This window comes from Pollachius pollachius (genome assembly GCF_949987615.1).
Source record: "Pollachius pollachius genome assembly, contig: scaffold_309, whole genome shotgun sequence".
NCBI lineage: Eukaryota > Metazoa > Chordata > Actinopteri > Gadiformes > Gadidae > Pollachius > Pollachius pollachius.
In genome coordinates, this window is record NW_027641343.1 from 12,501 (window position 1) to 15,715 (window position 3,215).

The 3,215-nt window shown below is 41.2% G+C and overlaps 1 protein-coding gene across 1 annotated transcript in view; it reads right to left on the reverse strand.

Annotated features, from left to right (window-relative positions):
* The window catches only part of LOC307091662 (fibroblast growth factor receptor 3-like), a gene marked incomplete at its 3' end in the record, with an annotated part of 10,521 nt that extends 7,567 nt beyond the window's left edge, over positions 1–2,954 (reverse strand). The window contains exon 1 of the mRNA XM_079759305.1: positions 2,625–2,954. The remainder of the gene's footprint in view (positions 1–2,624) is intronic.
* Between the last annotated feature and the right edge of the window lie 261 nt (positions 2,955–3,215).

Genomic DNA, 3,215 nt, shown 5'->3' on the forward strand with positions numbered 1-3,215 from the left:
AGAATGAGGTATTTCCCATACAAATTTGAGATATGCGATATTTAAAATATAAATTCAACTTAAATTAGAATAAGAATAAATGTGGTATTTGAAATAAAAATCGAAATCGAGGGAATGTGATATTTATTTAAATGACGTTAATATGGTATATAATTGAGATATATTTAAACATAACACATCATAACATCATGTTATATTATAATTGTGATATTCAAGCAAATCATTATACAACATAAATTAGTTATATTTATGCTGACTATACAACATATAATATGGATATTTAAACGCATGTTCATACATTGTGCAAGTGATATTCTAGCAAATAATAATAAATTATAGTATTGATATTTAACCTAATGATTACATGATATACATAATCTGGATATTTATGCTCAAGTTTACGTATTATAATTGTGATTTTAAGCTCATGTAACTTAATATACTATAAATGTGATATTTAAGAGAAGGATGATATATTATAATAGTGATATATAAGTTGATGATCTTATCATATAAGTTATATTTACACTCATGATTATATATTACAATAGTGATATTTGGGCTCATAATTATAAATTATAATAGTGATATTTAGGCTAATTATATGTTATAATATTGATTTGTAAGCTGATGATAACACAATCTAAAATATTGATATTTGAGCTGGTGATTATATCTTATAGTGCGAGTGTTCAATATTTGAATTGTGATATTTCATGGTGAATAGTTCATATGATAGAGGTTTCAGTGCACGGGCCTCTAGCGAGATTCCCCACAAGCCAAACAGACTCATCCTACAGGCCCGCTTGGTGGAACTACGGCTAAAGAATGCAGTTCAGCCGAACACATCTCCCACCCCACCGGCCGAACCCATCCTGAATCAACGCTAACCTGGGACAGAGAGCACCTCAGTGCATATGAGGACGTTATCATACACATACACATTCAGAGGCTTTGCCTCATACAAATACACATTCAGAGGCTTCGCCTCATACAAATACACATTCAGAGGCTTCGCCTCATACAAATACACATTCAGAGGCTGCGGGCATATTACAACACAAATACACATTCAGGGGCTTTGCCTCATACAAATACACATTCACAGGATGTGCATGCATGTTGTCATACAAATACACATTCATCTTATAATATTATTATAACATGATGCACATCCTCTGAATGTGTATTTGTCTACACATTTAAAGGCTGTGCAGGCACGTTATAATACAAATACACATTCAAAGGCTGTGCAGGCATGTCATAATATAAATACTCAGTAAGAGGCTGCAGGACGGTTCACGCACATCAGGGGTATTTCAACACATTTCAAAGTGTCGTCTTAAACTGGCTGTCAAATATTTGTATATTTGTCTGTGTTAATATTATTAGTTCTACTTTAAAGGAGAGAGAGAGAGAGAGAGAGAGAGAGAGAGAGAGAGAGAGAGAGAGAGAGAGAGAGAGAGAGAGATAGGGGCTGAGAGAGAGAGGGGGGTGAGAAAGAGAGAGTACACACTATTATTCTTCCACACTGTGCCATCCAACACACACTATAAACACGCTAAGAACAACATTTACACAAGCACAAAAACCACAGAACACACACACTCACACAAAGCCTCTCTCTCTCGCTCTCTCTCTCTAAACACGGCTGCTCTATCACAGGGCCCCACTCCACCTCCATGTTTTTACAACCAGGTCAGAGGTTACCGCCAGTGGATCAATCATCGGTCCATCAAGAAGCTACCAGAGGCTAGCTTTGTGAAGCTAGCCGGCCCAACGGAAGGTGTGTGAGGTACTGGTCCTCATGTATAACATAAAATGGTCGTCATGTATAACATAGACATAAGACAACGATCACTCTGCAATAATACACTAGTTAACATTATTAGCTGGTAATAAATTGACACAACTTGAGTATGGACAACTAAGAACAAGTTGAATAGTTTGTGTATCAGCGTGGATGTCAGCCCCTACCCGATCAGCACACTGACCTTTAAACGCTGATCTCCCAATCTATCAATCTGGCTACACACACACACACACACACACACACACACACACACACACACACACACACACACACACACACACACACACACACACACACACACACGCACACGCACACACACACACACACACACACACCCTCAGGTCAGGTGATGTGGGGGTGCAGGTGACCATTAGTGGTCCAACCCAAGAACTGGCAATCAGAATCGACCTGGTCAATATTTAATATAGATACGATTCATTAACTGATTCATTAACTAATTATGGACCCGCATTCATGCCTTGCTTCCATGGAACACAACTCCAAGTCTCTATACATAATATGTATAGAGACTATATATAGTCTATATATAGTCTATATATATAGACAATAATATCGATTTGATTCAGCTTGTTGGGGAGCTCAGACACACACTGACACACACCACACACACACACACACACACACACACACACACACACACACACACACACACACACACACACACAGACAGACAGCCCGGTCCGACCAGTTTGAGCTTGAGGAAGTAAAGCGTGTGAATGCAGCTCGTGGCAGCTTGCTTAACACATGTCAACATTATATCTGACTCATATTGAAGTACCATTTTTCTTACCGAATGTCCCCAAAATATGACCCAGAAATGGTATGGAGGTGTTGCTAAAGTTGTTATTCCAGGAATCGGCTCTGATCTATAAGCTCCAGTATTGATCTTCCAACAGCAGATCACATGAGGCTTCAAACCCCTGCGACTCAAAGTTATCCTTCTCCGCTAAATCCATTTCTCCAGGGTCTCCGGCAGAGCCGCGACCGCCCGGAGCGCCTCGCAGTCCCCCGGCCACTTCATCCTGTCTCCCCGGGTCCGTTCCCTCTCTCCCGGCTGGCTGAAGTAAAGAGTGGGAGCGTCACGGAGCTCTACTCCCTCAGACTCTCAGTCACGATGTGAGCTCCGGTCGTGGTGGGCAGCAACGGGAGCAGAGCACAGGAGCAGCGGGAGAAGGAGGAGGGGCGGGAGGAGGAGCAGGAGGAGGAGATCAGATTTCGGCGCGCCTCTCGGCTCGCGGCTCTGAGGGACACTTAGCAACGGGTTCCCTCGGCGATGAAACACTTTGAACTCGTATTCAAAGTATCTTTTACCAATTGCCAGGTGTTTCTTCCGCGATAGATCGGATCTCTGTCTGTTTGTGGAAACTGATGATGTTATGAC